The 17563-nt window shown below is 41.0% G+C and overlaps 1 protein-coding gene across 1 annotated transcript in view; it reads left to right on the top strand.

The window, feature by feature from the left end:
• The first annotated feature begins 3642 nt into the window (after positions 1-3642).
• Positions 3643-17563, top strand: part of INPP4A (inositol polyphosphate-4-phosphatase type I A) — a 110501-nt gene continuing 96580 nt past the window's right edge. The window contains exon 1 of the mRNA XM_062487870.1: positions 3643-3728. The gene's annotated coding sequence lies outside the window, so the exon portion shown is untranslated. The remainder of the gene's footprint in view (positions 3729-17563) is intronic.

The raw sequence follows: 17563 nt of genomic DNA, 5'->3' as shown, positions 1-17563 counted from the left end.
CAGAGAGCAGCTTCTTGGAGTGGACTATGCTTTATTTTCAGGATTTAGGTTCATTAATAGTGTTCTTGAACACTGGAAATAGAAGAAACAAAATTAGTATTTTAACAGTTGCTTCATTAGGTCAGTAGCAGGTGATACATTTCTAGTAATAATGTGTTTTAGTAGCTGAACATTGAAAATATATTTTTATGTCAAGCTGAGATTGGTGCGTCCTGATGGAGGCTTTCATATTCAAGATTCCTTTTTGGCTGGCCTGTAGGTACTAATGGGCTGCGGTGAAATGGAACAGAATAATTTCCCTAAAGAATTTTTAGTAACTGAGGAAATGATACAAATAGATCTCTGTGACCTAGAACAAGATTTTAAAAATCTAATATTGCTACTGTTGCTTTAAAAAGAGCTATGAAAAAATAGCAAAGCAGAAATTGGCTTGTACTTCAGAAGTTCTTATGATAAACTGTGCTACTGTGAAATTGTATTGTGTTGTCTTTCATTACCACTCAGAGGAAGAGGATTATGAACTTCTAGTCAATTTGTGAGAGGAACTTTCTGGTGGGGAAAGTTTCTAAGTCTTCCTGAGGTCACAAAGGTCTAATATTTATTAGCTGTTGTCTCAGGCTTTTGGTCCTGTAGCAGCTGTACCTCACTAATGGTGATTTCTGGGATTCTGAGTGGGAAGAAATCTATTACAGGTTGTTGGATTGTTGGCATGCTGAGGAAGATGAGTGTAAATAGTGTGTGGAGGGGATTGTTAGTTGTGTAAAAATTTGTATTGCTCAATTTATGGGCGAAAACTCCATAAAGCCCTTTATCAGCTGAGACTGGACATTCAGGTTCCTTCCTGCTTTATATTAGTAGTTAAGGTAAGAGTTTGACACCTTTCATCTAGTCTGACCTGTGAAGCTTTTTGTGCCAGAGAAGGCATCAGCTCTTGAAAAATGGCCTAAAATCTGGTTGTTTTCTCTTGATAGAATATTTCAATAGCCAGTAATCCCTCTGTAGAAAGAGCTTGTCTGTCTTGTGATTAGAATTTTACTTCAGCTTATACTTCTGGGAGAAAAAGAGGGGATGGGTCTGCAAAGATATTAGTAGTATCTTATATTTTCCTGCTGGAATACATTTGAAAGTAAAAAGCCAAAAATTTTTAAAAAAAGGCAATAAAATGCATGGATTGACTTCCTAAAATCTTGTGTTATACCTGCCTTCCTTAGTCCCCTCACGGGGGGATTTGCAATCTTCTTTTAGGAAGGAGATAAACCTCTGTTACTGATTTTTCCATTGATCTACATACAGGTAAAATCCCTGCTTTCTTTTTTACTCTATTGATTGTGCTTCCAAGATGAGCATAACATTTTGTCACTTAACACACCATGCTAAGGTGGGATCTTGTATACAGTTCCCTGTCCATTATGACCTTGATGCCTTTTTCAGAGTTAGTAATTTTTCACTCTGATGTTTTCCCAGTGTATGTCTTGTTTTCCTTGGGTTTAGCTTTGTGTTCTTTTCCTAGGTATATAACTTGAGATTTGGCTATTAAAAAAATAATAAAAGTTTTGAACAGTATGCTTTATCATCTCTTCCAGAACTTTTATGTGATGGCCCAGTTCTTTTGTTCATCGCAGTGTCAGCTGTTGGATTGTCTGCACATACAATTGGCAGTGACTTTACACATACTTACACACCATTGAGGGAAATGTGAAATAATCTTAAAGCTGGTAATGGTCCCAGAGCAGATCACTAAGTACTCTACTGAAATACAACTCACCTCTATTTATGAGGTTTCATTACTTACAGTTTAAGAAAACATAAAAAAAAAAAGGTAAATGGAAAGCCTCTGTAGCCTATTCATTCCTACCCTGCTGGGTTTTCTTGTATTTTGCCCTGGGTAATTTAGACTGCTCTGCCTACAAATAACATGGTGATTCTCCACATGCTGCTTCAACACTAGTGCAACCTAAGGCCCTTCTGGTCCCTTGGGTTTTAGTGCTGTTTGGATTTCCTAATACGAAATGAATATCAATAGTAAATGTCGTTCTTCCAGAGTCCTTGGTGGGGAGCTGTTCAAGTCTGCTGTTTACAAAGGTTCTATTTTGGCTGATGATGATTAATAATGTCATCAGCTGCAAATAAACTATGATTTTTTTTTTTCTGTCAAGATCTGTATTTAATTTGGAAGGTGCTGGTCTGCTTGCTTTCCAGCCTGTTCTCACCAAGTATATTTAATATTTTTATGTGAGGATGGCTTTGTGTGGTATGCAGAGGAATTCTTCTGTCTCTGTTAAAAAATGTGGCAGGGTTTATTAGCTTTGTGCTAAACTATGAGCAAAGGTAAATGTGAAAAATTATGCATGTTTGGCTGTGCATTGAAAAACACCTCTTCTCTATAAGGTCTGTGTGATTTTGAAGCATGGAGTCCTTCATGGAATTTCACCAAGGATATACAGAAAGAAAAATGAGACATTCAAGCTGGCTCTCCTGGCTTCTCTATCCCAATTCAGATTGTACTGGGGACCAGCTGGCAGCTTCCAGCATGAGAGAATTGCAATGGGCAAATTAAAATTCTTGCACTAGAGTGGTGTTGGGACTGACTCAGCTGGTTCTTGGCAGCAGTCCTGCAGGTCACACACAGTTGGCTGGAGGTGTCCAGACAAGTGTATCTGTCTGTGTCTCACTGATTCTCCACTTCAGCATCTTTCATCCATGCAGGAGCCCCTCACTCCCTCCTGGGAGTTCCCACAAAGTAACTTGTTAGTAACCTGTGCTCTCTGTGGCTTTTTTTGCACCATGTAGAAATAATAGAATGAGCCAGAGCTGGACTGTGACCACTTCCTGTATTTCAAATGACTCTTAACATTGCTTGAGCACGAGAAATGCCTCATTTACAGGATCTGGATACAGAAATTGGTTAAGAAATTAAGCCCAGTCTCCAGCTACACAGCAATTTCAACACAGGCATGTGAATGAGACTGCTATTGAGCAACTCAAGTGTGGAGAATGAGGATGGATGGATGGAACATGATAAAATGTATCACTGTGAGCAACTGGACTAGGGAAGTAATTCTCCCCTTGTACTCCACACAGGTGAGGCCACACCTTGAGTGCTGTGTCCAGTTTTGAGCCCCTCAATTCAAGAAAAACAATGAGGTGCTGGAGCATGTCCACAGAAGGGCAATGGAGCTGGTGAAGGGTCTGGAGCACAAGTCCTGTGAGGAGGGTCTGAGGGAGCTGGGGATGTTTAGCCTGGAGAAAAGGGGACTCAGGGGAGGGACCTTAGTGCTCTCTAAAACCGCCTGAAAGGAGGATGTAGCTGGGTGGGGGTTCGCCTCTACCCCAGGCAACCAGCGACAGGACAAAAGGGACCTAGTGATGGGCTGGGCTAGAGGAAATTTAGTTTGGACGTTAGGAAGAATTTCTTCTACCTCTAATGCTTAACTGCATATGAAGGTACAAGAGAATCCCAGTTTCTATATTTTTGGATCTTCTGGAGCCGGAGATGACACCCTGACACCTCGGGCGGCCGGCGGGGGCAGCTGAAGCGCTCCCGCTCCAGCCCCGGCGGGCGGGAGGGCGATGCCGGCGCGGCTGAGGCCGCAGGGGGCCGGGCCAGGGCCGGGCCGGGGCGGGGCCGCCGCTCCCGGTGCCGTCAGAGCGGGCGGGCGCCGGAGCCGCTGGGGGCGCGGGGCCGGTGGCTGCCGCGGGGCGGTGCCCGGAGAGCCGCGGCTGCGGAGGTGAGCGGTGGGCGCCGGCCGGGGGGCCGCGGAGCGGGGACAGCGGGAGAATGTGCGGGAGCGGGCGCCGAGCGCGGCGGGGTCGTGCGGCTGCGGCGGGAGGCGGCTCCGCGCACGGCCGAGCCCCCATCTTGGGGAGGCCCTGCCCCGCCGGGCTCGGTCGCCGGAGCTGTCACCGGCAGCGCTGCCGGCTCTGTCCGTGCGCGCTCGGCGCTGGCCGTGGTTCGTCCCGAGCCGTGCCGGGCTGCGGCCGGGCGCGTAAACAGCGAGCGGGGAGGGTACAGCGCGTGAACAGCCGCCTCCGGGGGAACGCGGGAGCGAGACATCGAACGCGGGGATGATGTTTCACCTCCCCGAATTTATTACAGGCCGAGTTTCACGATTCCTTTTCCATGTTGAGAAGCCTTAAAAGGAAGCAAGACTGTGTGTTTAGTTTGGTGCATATTTCAGATTTTTGGGCGTTTATTGAGCTGGAATACGGTTGTGAAATATGGTAGAAATGCCTTTGCGGTACTGATGCACCATCATCCGTCTTGTGTGTCTTTGGCGGAGCGGCGTTAAGAATGAACTTGAAGCTTTATTCCAGTGGCATACATTCCCCCTATGCCATGAGTAAAGTCAGTGTATGCTGATCAGAACCCAGCTTGGACTGCACAGACACTAGAGGGGTTTTGCTTGGGTGGTCCAGCGCGGTGTTGACAGAAGCTCTCCATCCGCAGGCCGATATCATCCTTCTGCAGAAGCCTCTGGTGTTGAGCTTGCCTAGGCTGGTGGTAGAATCCCAGCTGGGAGGGTCTTGCTGGGCTGCTTCTTAAACAACAGAGGCAGAGACTCGTCTTTGTCTCTGCCCTAAAACTCTAAAAAACCCTGTTGTGCGTAAAACAAGATTACTTTTGCAGTTTCCCACTGCAGAACAACTGTTTGCTAATGCTTTTCACAAAAGCTCCTAATTAAAAGCTTATTAAGTTTTTCTTCCTGCTTCTGAAGATCTTAATTCAGTGGGCTGCCTTGCTTCTAGGAACTTGGAGAATGCACTATCTTGCCAATTTTTTCACAAGTCTCTCTGACTATGCAAATGTTAGATGGGAGCAAATGGTGGCGGGGGGGCATATGTATTTTTGGCAGGAACTTGACATTCAATGTTCTTAAATTTAGAAGTTCTGGCACTTTCAAACTTTGAGTTGGATGTGACCTCTTTTACTCACTGTTCCCTGCTGCAGTACTAAGTCGATAGCAAGTCATGATTTCAGGGCTGTTTTCAAGTATCTGTACCTAAGCTATATGTATTTTGCTAGAAATATGACTGCTTTGCCTCTGATTTAATTTCTTTTTAATGAGCTAATTTTAACTTAATCTGTAGAGGGGTGGTAGCTTGCAGGGAGCCATGGAGAAACAAAGAACCCTGCCAAAGTGTGGCAAAAGAGCCGTGTGATCTTCAGAAGGTGTTGTGCTCCCTTACTGAAGACAGTGATGACACCTCTGCAGAAACTTGCTTACTTTACATCTGTCTCACTTGCTGTCAGCTGAGACTGAAGGCTGCACCCCTTCTCAGGTAGAAGAATTTTCAGTCTTATGATCTCAGATATATTGAAGGTTGTATGTCATTAATCATCTCTTAGACCTGTTCAAGTCCAGTCTGATTGTACAGATGCCAAATTAAATGGAAGCTCTCCCTGTGGAGTGAACTGACTGCTAGGAGAAATTAATGCTTTGTTTCCTATATGTTCTGGTTCCTCAGTCTCTGTATTATTTTACTAGAATTAGGAAGGAAAATGAGAAGGCCAAGGATCTCGTTTCGGTTCTTGTTTCCTTGTTAAGGTTGAATTCAGGCTTATGGGCTGTGCTCTGCTACAGGAAATTTTAATTGCCCAATTGCTAGTACATAAGATGCACCATTAGAATATAACAATACCCCTTGGATCCCCTTTGTAGATGTCTCTGTTGGAAAAACTTCCCCATTTCTTGACTGGATATGAAAAGCCATTGCCTTGCTTAGAGGTGAAGTTTGAAGCCTCTACCTGTTTTCTTTGAAGAGAGATCAAATAACGCAGGCAGCACAGCTCAGAGCTCTGTCTTACATGCTCTTTGCTTCTGCTTGCTGCTTCCCTTCCTGTTTCTTGTTTAACAAACTGAATTTCCTCTCCATTGTTGGATTATCTACCTAAATCTCAAACAGACATCCTTTGGAGAAACATTGTTGGAAAATGTTGTTGATATTGGATGAAGAAAGCTTTAGGGTGTATCTACTTCATGAACATCTCTCAGGCAGATAGGCATAACTTCAAATGTGTTTAAATCACACCTATTGCTGCTTTATCTAATACAATGAGCACTTTCCTACAGATGAAGTTGATTCTTCTGGCTCTCAGACAGAAGGAGGTATTTCCCTTTTCTGCTTCACAGGCACCTCCTGCTACCACTGCCCTCCTTCCTTTGCTTCCTGTGTTCTGTTCTCTGCAGTGCTTTGCTTACTGTGGGAAGAGTCGCCACAGGCTTGGTGGCATGTGAGGCAAAACCAAGCAACAATGAAGACAAAGCAGGTTGAGAATGAAGAGGAAATCAAGTGAAGTACAGAAAATAACAAGAACACTGTAAATTCAGGATGTGACTGAGAGGAAGGCATGTGTCTTGACTGCACAGGGGAGTGGTAGGGTCATAGTCTTTGTGATTTATGTCATCTTTAGTAAGGGAGGTGTACAGGCAAACACTCCAGGCTTTCCTGGCAATTACTGCTCTATTTTCCCTGTACCATAAACTGGGTTTAACGGCATTGCATGAGCCAACACAGGTGGACATTGTGCTTCTTTCAGCCCATTGATCCAGTTACTTTTGTCTTTTGCAGAGGAAAGGCAGGTGCCAGTACCACAGAAATATGTTAGCACTTCCTGAAAACAGCATTTGAAGCTTTCAGTAACATATATTCACTCATCAAGAGGGGTGTTTATGGACTTCCATTGAGTGTGAAATTCTTGAATTTATGATTATTTTACCAAATATGCAATAAATAGTGAACTGGGAAATTGAAGTACCAAGGTACATTCTAACTGAGCTAAAACCATCTTCACGATATATAAGAGAGTAATGTAGTTTTCCCCTGAATTTCCAGGCAAGTTGAGATCTTGACCTGAGTTGAAGGAGGCTTTCTGTCCAGCTTGTGGTATGTGACCAAGGATTTCTCTGCAACAGAGATTTGTAAATGTGTGTCAGTATTCACTAAAAGTACTCATTATGTACAGCAGTGAAATACTGCTAAGACCTTGTATGAAACCAGCAGGATATTTTCAAAAAGTCATTGACATTCTTGAGCTGTTACATTTAGACCTGCATTAGGGCCCACTTGTGCCCTTCGATGTTCTTGTATATCTCATGAATTCCTGCATCTTGTTTGTGCATCTGCTGCTGTGGTGTGCTGATAGAGAAGTCTGTTGTGTGTGAGTTGCTTCTCTCTAAATAAAGCTGTGTTCTGCCAGTTTGTTGCAGACAGAGCAGATCTTGTGAAGGAGGAAACCAAGTGGGGTGAAAGGGAATAGCATATGAGAGCAGGAGTGTGGATACAGAGGAGGGATGTGAAGTGAAATGAGTGTAGAGGATAAGACAGTACAGGAAGGAGGGTAGAGGGCAGATAGTGGTAGAAAAGTTCATTCAATATGCTTCTCATCAAGGTTTTGTAGCATTTGCCAGTGGAGCATTTAGGAGCTGTAATTTCTGAAACAAGTCTGAAGGTATTCCAAACCTGTAGCTCTAGCTGGGGTGTGCTTTGGGGGGTGGGGGTGGGGGGGGGGGGAATGCAAAAGCAGGGGCTGAGCTTTATAGCTGGACTTCCCTTGCAGACACATCCCAAATCTGAGCATATGGGAAGCAACTGGGGCTGTGTCACTCTGAGTGAGAACCTGCAGACAGAGGCCTGGTACAAGGTTTGTGTGCTGCTAACTTCCATTGCTAGGTAAGAATTTTTGGAGCTGTTGGGGTCATCAGCTCTCACAAGCACAGGTATTTCAGTTTTCCTTTACAAAATAATACATGTTATCCTGCAACTAAACTTTCAGAGGAATAATTATTCTTCCCACTGTATGACTCTTTGTAGGATGCATATATGTACAGATGTTGCAAATCTTTGGAAACAGCTCACCTCAATTCTCTGGGGCAGTTTATATAGTTAAGGTACCCTTACTGCAGAGCTGCAAACTGTACAGAATCCTGCAACTGTAACCAGTTCCTGTGAATGCTTCTGCACATGCTCAGATCCCTCCTTTTCTACAAGGCTAAGAAGCCCAGATTAACTCTGTGCTTGAAAAACTGTTTTACCTGGCTCTACCCTGTTGTAGCAATGAGTTTTCTCTAACTTCCTTCTAGCAAAATGAAATGTGATTAGAAAGAATTTGATGCCTGGAGTTTCTCCTTGCCATGAGTGGAGCAAGTCTATAAAGTGGAAATTACAGCTAGGAGTGGAAACACAGAGATTTGCTGAGAATTTGTTCTTCCACTCATTCTCTGTTGTTAAATATATATTATGTTGAAATGAAGTGCTGGGTTTACTGCTAAGGTTAGGCATTGGACCTTTCTATAATTACAATGCAATTATATTATAATTATAATTAGTTTGTGCTTGCTTTGAGTCTTAACCCTTGACAGCCTGAAGCTTGGATTCAGACTTAAGAATTTTTAAACAACTGTCTAGTCTTTAAGAGTTATCGTAAGACTTCAGAATAAAACATCTTTGTGTCAGGTATTTTAAAAATACTTTGCCTGCTTGGAGTCTCTTCTGTTCTTTTTCCAGCTCTTTCTCTACATTTTCTCTGTGATGACCATTGTTAAGAGAATAATTTTTCATAGTTTGCTAAGCCTCTAATTTTTACAGTCCTCTTTCAAAAAACAACTTGGGAGGCGGGGCATTTTGTGTTGCACTGAATACAGTAGGTATTGGTCTCTAAAAATCTCTGATGTTAATTTTTTTTAGTTTTTCCCCTAACCCACCTACATTTTCTCTTACCACTAACAATTATTTCAATCATGTAGCTCCTTTTTACATTCATTAGGCTGGAAACTACTGCCTCCCACAGCAGGGCAGGTGGAATGAAATGTGTCCCTATGCTTCAGCAACTTCGGTGCGAAGTTCAGCGTCTTAATTTAAACTGTTGGCTTGACATTTCTGAAAGTGTTCACTTGGTCTGGTCCATTGACTTTGCATGGGAGGCTGTAAACTTGAACAGCAGTGTGGTAATATCTTCAGTCACCAGAGCTACTTGCTGAGTTCATAGTGCCACTTTTCTGTTATATTTTTTGTCATGAAGTGCTAAGCGCCAGTGCATTGTTAATTCTGATTACAGTTCTGTAAATATTAAAACTCACTGAACATTGCATCATTTCTTTTAAAAAACGTTCTCAGATGTTGTCTTGTGGAAGATGCTACACATAAAATGTAAAATCTGGAATAAGTCTTCCTGTCCAGGTGCAGAAGTCTGTAGACCATTTCTCAGCATTTCCATTTTTGAGAGTGGACGTTATCTGCACAAGAGAATTATCTCATGGCTATCTTATCCCTTTCAGGTTTTATGGGTCAGTTTTTAAAGTTCAAAATTTTACAGTATCAACACAGACAGTTACAGCAACAATTAATATGGGACCAGTAGAATGATAATACCAGTAGAAAAGCCTTACATACATACATACATGCATACATATATATGTATGTATGTATGTTTAAAAGTTTGTGTTGCAGCTAGAAGCTGGAAGCTTTTGGCCTGTGACACTTAATTCCCTGTGGACTCACAAACCTGCTTTGTTGTCCAGTTGAATCTTTCTATGAACATGGATGAACATGTCCTCAAGGTTTTCCAGTGATCATAACTTCTACTCCTAAAGTGTGGGGGGACCATCCATCATTATTTCTGAGACTGGGAGAAGTGTTTGGAACTGGTTCCCTGCTGAATGGAAAGGAACTCTGCCCCTTATAAACGTGGCAGTTCAGAGGCATGAATAAAGCATTTTAAATTGCAAATGACCCACACTGCTGTCAAAATAGCTGTCTTAAAAGAGCAATCTATGTAACCACTGTTTGGCCTTGTGGATTCCAATTATACTAAATCTTTCGTTAGATGATCTACTCTTCTCTTGTTGTATTTAGTGCACAGGAGGGGTCTAATCTGGGGATGAACTGTTCAGTAAAGATCATTGGTGGGCGTAACAGCTTTATTTGTTGCAGAAGTTGGAAGTTGTACAGCTATCAGAGCAGGAGATTAAAGGAAGAGGAGGACAGAATTGCTTTTTTAAATTAAGATCTGCATCCTCCCAGAGACTTATGACACGACTCTACCACACCTCAGACTTTCTGTGTGGTGCAAGCCAAGTCTTTGAAAATTTTCCTTTTGCTGTTGATCAGTGCAATATTTCTCATATTTTATGTGCCTGATTTAAGATCTGGTTTCAATTTAATAGAATATCTAAGCCTTCCCATCTATTACTGCATATATTATATAAAAAGCTGTATACTTCCAATGTTGCATCATGGCTGTCTTGAGTTGGACACCTGAGCTAGTTGGTACTTTATTCTTTCTGCAGAAGCTGGCTGGTTCTCCCTTGAAATCTGTGTCCAGTATCTCTCCCATTCTCAGAAATGGTTCCCAACTTCTTTGCATAGTTTAGAGTGCTCCGCTTGGTTTTATTCCTTTTGCTGCTTGTCTCATCTCTTTGATCTGCCCATTTTTATCAATTTCCCAGCTCTTTACTGCAATGAGTCCTCTCAGCCAAGTTGTTTCTGACCTTATTTCTACCTCCAAATGTCAGTCCTGGTCTTCTGTCAACTCACCAGTATTGCTCTTCAGTACTTCTCCTGATCCTTTGATTTGGCCATTTTTACCTCTGTTTTTGATTTTGATATTTCTTTCTTATCCCTGAAGGCTTAGAAACCTGTATAAATATAGGTTCTGTTGGCCAAGTTCAATATTTAGCCAAACTGTTGAATGATTATTATAAGCAACTGTCTTCTGAACCCCTCGGGGTGCCTGTAAGGCAGTGCATGTGCAGCTATCTTACCTGTGGAAATCAAGAGTACTCATTCTTTTGGCATCTTTGGAGATTTTAGTTGTGAGTTAACCTCTACTGGATCTGTGTTTACTGTGACTTTTTAAAGGATTAGAATAGAAAGACTGACGGGTGATTGTTTTTAGTGGTTTTTTCATATTATGCAAAACATGTTTTCTTTATACCTTACTCTTGGTAGCAGCTGAAATGTTTGAGCTGAAACTGATGATTGGACTTTGAAAACCAGTCTGAGACAAGCACTCAGCGTGAAAAATTTCTGGGTACACACTTTGGAAAAATGTAAACAAGTGAAAAGAATAGTCTTTTAAGAAGTGGTGTTGAGCAGGTGTAGTTACAGGCACAGATGCTACTGGTCCCACCTTCTGATTGCTCCTCTTGTGCTGAACAATTAGAAAGTGCTTTACAAACTGTTCATTCACTTCATGGGAGCCTGTGTATCTCAGCTGTTGTTCAGTAGCATGGCAGTGTAATGTTTTACATGCAGTGGCATAGAAGAGGTTTTTGAAATAGTGTAGGGCTGTTGATGGCATTTAAATCACTTGGCCATTAGAAAAATAGGGGAAATCTTGTGCTAACAAGGAAGTGCTTTCACCATAAACAGAGATTTTCCTTCTCTTCCCCTTTAGGTAAGAATAGTGGAAATGTTGAAGTGCATCTTTGTTTTGATGTCTAGCAAAACCCTTTCTCTTCCCAAGCAATGTACCTTTTCTCAAACAAATGAGGAAACATTTGTTGAGCAATAATCCAAAATGTATGGTTGCTGCCATCTAAGTTGTCAGCATTACTTCGGGTTTTTTTAATTCAAGTCATAGACAAACTCCATCTTACAAAGTTTATAAGACTTGACAAAACTACATATGCTCTGATTGAATCTTTTCTACAATATGTTTCTTTTGGCAAGAACAGGTAACCCAAGAATACATGTTCCTGTTAGTTTGACCCAGTCTGTATTTTAGTGAAATTACCCTTTCCAAGAATTATCAGTAAGAACTGTATTTCTGCTAGAAACACTAGTGGCTGTCATAGCAGTGCTAGAGACACAGATCCAGCAAGAGCTATGGATTTACAGCTTCACTTGATCTAGAGATGGATATGGAAAAAAAGCCCTGTTGATTCTATATCATGTTCTCACTTTGTGGCTGCTGTGTCATGATGTTTTGAAATGTTCTGTACTTAATATATGAATGGCAGGTTACAGTTCTGTATTCCCAAGAGGCTTTCAAGCTGGAAGCAAGCAATCTTTTATGACCAGATTATATACTCTATAAAAAGAAAACACAGCAAAACATAGTCAGTCAAGAGGGAAGGAATAGCAGATTTTCAGGTGACACACAGCATGCTATTTGACTGTCTTTAGTGGAGAGCTCCCCTTGGCATGCCTTTTGTAATAACACTGACCCTGGAGCTGTAGGCTTTGTGGTTTTCTCAACTTCTTAAGCCTAAGGGTAACCCTAACCCCAAGTGGAGCAGTAAATGCAGCCTTTTGCTGAGGCTAAGGTTCCCAGCACGAGGGTGATGCCAAGGAAAATGCTGTAGAGGGAGCAATGTTGTGGCAGTGCCATGCTCCCCTTGGTCTGATACTTTTCATCTGAGACCTGCTTCTGAGATTTATAAATTAGAGCTTGTGAACAGTTGGTGTAATTTAAACTGTGAGATCTGAGGACTGGAGGAATCAAGAAGTGCTAAGAATCCATCTATTTTTTTGCCTTTTGTTGTTGTTGTATGTTTATTTTTTAGCATCCCAGTTAGAGAGCCCTTGAAGACACATTACTCTAGGAAGAGCAATGTTGTGTGGAAGGAGGAGAGCTTCATCTTACCTAAAATGTTGCAAGCTCTTGGGAATAAAAAAAAAAAGAAAAGAAAATACTAGTGTTACTTCTATAAGTAGAAGGAAAAAGTGTTATTTCTGTAAGCAGAAGGAAAAGGGGATTTTTTTTCAATGGCCTCTTTTTCCTCATTGCTGCAGTCATGATTCCACATTGGAATTAGACTAGAATTTGGATCAGTTGAAACAGGGAAGCTGTGAAGGTGGCAAGAGATATATAACTGAACAGAAAGAGTTCTTGCAGAGCACAAATTGAGGCATGGTCTGCCTGTGAAAGTTTGGCAGGATTATATATTAGTTCTAGGCACACAGACTTTAAAAGACCTTGATGTTAGTTTATGGAGGATACAGGTAAAATATAATTTATCTGTCATTTTGATGATATTGCTGGCAAGCAGTCAATGGAAGACCCTCTAGAATTGTGATTGAAGACCAGGAGAACATAAAGAACTGCAAGAAGGAAGACTTGAAAAAGCCAAAAAATCACTAAAACAACCCTCTTCAAAAGAGTAAAAAAAAGAAAAAGGAAGGGAGGGGAAGTATGAACTCTGAGAGAATTTTGGTACTAGTGAATTAACGGAATTAACAGTCAGAAAATGAAAGTACACAAAAGCTTGAAGTTGGGAGATTTGCATTTCTCAGAAAGAAAATGAAAGGAGAAGCAGCCCTCTGCATAAGAAGTTTTAAAAATACTGAAGAAATGCTTTAAAGGAGTACCTTCAAGGTACTGTGTGAATTAGAAGGTCCGGTACAGAGGCTGTGTAGAATTTTTAAGTGATGAGAATTTGCTCTACTTTCAATAACAGCATGCTAAAGCATAAGAGGAAGAAAGAGAATTAGAAGTGACGCATGAGGTTCCCATGCTGACTACTACAGATACCTAAATCAAAGAAAGCCATTAATTATAAAAATAATATTTCAGTTTACATGGTTATCCAAAAATACTGTCAGCTACTTTGATTTTAGTGATTATTACTAATATGAAAACTTCTTTAATGGCTACCCTGTGGGCAGAAAGAAGTATGCAAATGTAATTAATTTCCAGAGAGGAAGAAAGATTACTTCAAAATAAAACTATGGTTGATAGTTGACTATGTCTTCAACAAGACATTGACACCAAGGAAATGGTTTGTTATATTGTCAGTAACTCTGCATTCTGGATCTCATCTTTCCTGTTTCTGTCAGCTGCAAGATACATAGCACTTTCTACTCTTGGTCTAAATGAACAGCTTTTTACTTCTGACAGGGAGCTTGGTTAGGCTGTTTGTCTGTTTTGTCTTGTGGCTGGTAGTTTGTGTTGAAGCTGGGAGTTTGATGCATTACTGAAATGTTGGCTTGTAATCTTTCCTGTCAGGTAGCTCTGAGTACCAAATGGAGTATAAAGGGTTATTTTTTTTGTTTCCTATTGGACCAAAGTTAAGTAACATCCCACAGGAAATAAACAATTCTATCCTCCTGGAGGCTAGGCAGCATGAGAGGTGGTTCTAGTCAGCCTCTGTCTCCTAAGAGCTGCTTCCTGACCTTCCCAAAGGCTAAGCTTTCCTAAGCTTTCAAATGGAAGTCAGTCCCCTCCCTTCCCCATCCCATCACCTTCCTCCTTGTTTGCCTTTGAACAGCTGTTGCACCCTTTTATAAGGTGAATGGGTGTGTGTATAGGAAGGGTTTGGTTAAAATGCATTGTGAAGGTGGGTAACTTAGAGAAAAGCTTTTTTTTTTTTTAGTTTGTTTGGTGGAGATATTTTGTAATAGAGTCTTGCATTTATCTGACATTATTTCTTTGCTGATGAGAGTGGAATGATAAAACAGTGCAGGGTATATTTGTGCTCTCCTGTTGTTCTGTGTATGGCTGGAAATAATATGGGTGTAGACGTGGTTTTCTCCTAAGTGATGTGTTGCACACAGTGAGAGCAGGTGCTATGAGTAAGGTAGTAGGGGGGGGATAGGTTGAAAGGAAGGTTGAAAAGAAGATAAAGCTACATGTTTCCTTGTTATCATTGCATAGATTTGCTGGGTTGTTTTACATGTTTTTGGGAATTCATTTGAATATTCTTCAATAAGATTTTGTGAAGTCCTCTGGGATAAAAAGCAACTGCACCTCTATGTGTATATAGAATGTACTTCTATTTACCAAAATACCAGTGCAGCCCTCTTTTTTTCTGGCAGCCCAGCTAAAGCCATTTTCCATGTTGCCTTTCAGGTACATCCTGCTCTTTTCTGTCTGATTTTTACACAAGGAAGCCCTACCATATGCTGTTCACACCTGTTATTCAAATATATTGTGGTTGAAATGCTAAAGAAAGTCCCTTCCCAGAGACCTCCTGTCATATTCACATTTGAAAGTGGTATTATGGTACTGATGTGTGTATGACATTGCATTAATCAGATACTGAATTCCTCTGCAACACTCAGCATTGGGTGCTAGCAGGGGTGGAAATGAAGGCAGAGTTTAGGCTCAAGAGGGGTGATCCTGGCAGTAGTGATCAGTGTGGAAATCCTTGAAACAACAGAGTAAACTTGTAAGATGAGTAGTAGGGAAGCAGCCTCCTCTCTGAATAGGAGGGGCATTAAGCTGGAGTGGGAGCTCTGTGATGTCCCCATAAAGATGATTTTTACTGGAAAACATGGTGGTGAGAGGGACGTGCAGCACATTGGAAGGTTTTGGAAATACAGTACTGTCATTTGTTTGCACTGTCAGGCTGACTGGCCTGTTTTTCCTCTGGAAAGGATTTGCTAACAACTGTGTGAAAGTCCTACAAATTAAGGCATAGCCCCATGTAGCAGAAGTAGTCTACCTGTTGGAGCTGGAATTTCTCTCTTATATCTGCTTGAATCTGAAATCTCTTGCTGTTTTATCTCCGGGCTTTAACTGAATTTCCATATTCAGAGCACTAGATGTTGACTTTCAGATGGAAGTGGAGACAAGTTCTCTCATAAAGAGTCACAGAAAATCTGCTGCTGTCTGCACCTTCACTTTGCTGATAACACAGTTTTAATATCATGCTCTTAATTAACTTGATACCCTACTTCCTTTTCTTGGTGCCAGAAGAATGCTTGAAGCAAAGTGGATTTGCTCCTGTCATTGGAGAGCTGATTTCAGACAAAGTTAAAAGGAAAGGGGAGATGTGGGGGAGAAATATTGTTGCAATTTGATAATGTATTTAAATAATTAGTGTAAGAAGGTGTTTTGCATCAAAATCAGTTGTCTTCTATATTTTTATAGAAGTCTTAGTTTTTAATTTGTTGTTAATATAAAATGCAACACTGGAGATGGGATTACACAGTGTCTATTTTTAATGCTGTAGTTTTATCCTCTCAGGAACAAGGTATTTGTTTAATCGTACCCTCTTGGATCTTATATTCTTCTTTTCCCACCCATCTTTTTCATCCATAGTTCAAATGGCTGGCTGAATATATCTGTTCTTTGGATGCATCAGCATGAAATTTTGCAGATGACCACCTGTCTTAATGCATGTGAAGCTGTGATCACAGTTTTCTAAACAGTGCCAAAGATGCTGAATTATGTTTGCAGTATTGCCAAATCACAAAAAAAAAGATGGCATAAATCCCAGATTATAAATGTGCTTCTCTGAGTCATTAGCAATGGTTATCTAGATGTGATTGCAAAAGATAGTTTTTACCAACACAAATGAGCCAGGGCAGGGCAATAAGGGAGCTGCTGTGGTGTAGCTTAGGTAGAGCCATTTCTATGTTTTTTGACATGTAGGAGAAGAAACTTCTCATGTATTTTGCTCAACGTAGTACTTTGTAGCTGGGATCTGGACTACCATGCTATGATATCTATTTATCAGGCATGACAATAATGTCTGTTGAATACAATGATTGTTTCTGCATTAAGTGAACATACATCCTGTACTCTGACTTTGGGGAAGTTCTGTATTTCTGTGTGTTTTTATTTTGGTGTGCTGTAAAACTCTGGGTTTCATTTCAGATGGTAAATTTGCTCAGATCTTTCTTTTCCCTAAACAGTTCTAAATGTAATTAAATGTATTGCACTGTATGATGTGATCTTTCTTCCTTTCTTCCTTTCTTCCTTTCTTCCTTTCTTCCTTTCTTCCTTTCTTCCTTTCTTCCTTTCTTCCTTTCTTCCTTCCTCATCCCTTTTTATGTAAAGAAAACAAATCCTGCAAAACTAGTTTCATATTTTTGGATTCCCATGTCTATTTATGGCTATTGCATCATGGGGGAAAAATGCAACACATCTCACAGGAGTGTGACATAAAAGGCTAAATGTGGCTGTTGACTACTGAGAGTTCCAGTCCTTTTAGAATATCCCAAGAAACAGTATAAACAGATACTTCACAAATAGCTCTTCAGGTTTTGGGGTGGTTTTGTTTATGTTTCGGTACAAGTCACCAGCTGGTTTAGAATGTGCAGGCTTTGCTTTCCTTTGTTGTCATTGATTTTGTCCAAGGAATCACTGATAGAAGGGGAGAGTGGCCATGGGTGGACAGAACCATGACCAGAGAGATGTGAAGCGTAATGCAGTTGCTGATGGTTACAGTGCAATCATTAATGATGTTGCTTTGGAAAAAAGTCTGTGTTCTTTCCCAGGCAGGGTGAATGTAGGCTTTGAGATGGAGGATTTTCTAAATGCTTGAGAAATTAAAATCAGTGCTTTCTTATTGCTCAAGGAAAACAAAGTCTAAAAACAGAAACAACTCGTGATGCTAAATTATTTTTCTGGACAGAGTTGTTGCTACCCTTGAAATTGGCTTTTAATTTCAGTGAAATAGAATACAATTGGTAGCTGTCTGTTATACAGTGTGTTATTCAGGAGCTCTCCAAAAAACATTATGGGGTTCAAAATATTATGGTATTATGGGGTGTTTTTTTCTTTTTGACATACTGGTCACCTTCCTCTTTCAATTTGACCTAATAATGACACAGTTGCTTAAGAAAAGATTATTTTAACGTATTTTTTTTTTTTTTTTGCTATGGGCACAGAGAG

The sequence above is a fragment of the Cinclus cinclus genome, chromosome 2 (assembly GCF_963662255.1).
Source record: "Cinclus cinclus chromosome 2, bCinCin1.1, whole genome shotgun sequence".
Taxonomy (NCBI): domain Eukaryota; kingdom Metazoa; phylum Chordata; class Aves; order Passeriformes; family Cinclidae; genus Cinclus; species Cinclus cinclus.
The sequence above is the reverse complement of the archived record's forward strand: the minus strand, read 5'-3'. Positions and strand labels throughout refer to the sequence as shown.